Source organism: Anneissia japonica, unplaced genomic scaffold (genome assembly GCF_011630105.1).
Source record: "Anneissia japonica isolate Jap-2015-1 unplaced genomic scaffold, ASM1163010v1 scaffold7766_len575116_cov191, whole genome shotgun sequence".
NCBI lineage: Eukaryota > Metazoa > Echinodermata > Crinoidea > Comatulida > Comatulidae > Anneissia > Anneissia japonica.
The window spans coordinates 271,002-271,390 of NW_022694700.1; positions in this window are offsets into that span (position 1 = coordinate 271,002).

Genomic DNA, 389 nt, shown 5'->3' on the forward strand with positions numbered 1-389 from the left:
CGTTACTCGAGTTGTGCGAGGTATCGGCTGAGATTTATGGAGTACAATTCAAAAAACAACTATAGGTCTAATAATGAATTATTGTGATGTTAAATAGACAATGTTAGCTATCAAGGAGCAACGTTATTTTTCATTGGGACCTTCGTCCCTTCCTATACCACCCTAGCTAGTCTAGGCCTAGAGTAGGATAAGGCTAGCGCGACATGCGGACGTTGGTACGTGTTGGTTAGTCTACAAACGTCGCCTAAAGTAATTGATTTTACCCGGCAGAACGAAAGAAGAAAAAACTCCGCTTTTCAGTCGTTTTAGGCCCCTTGTTTTTTGACAAACAATGACTTTTCAGAGGTCAAATTGCTGTCAAGAATATGAATTGGCTGCTTCGCAGCAAT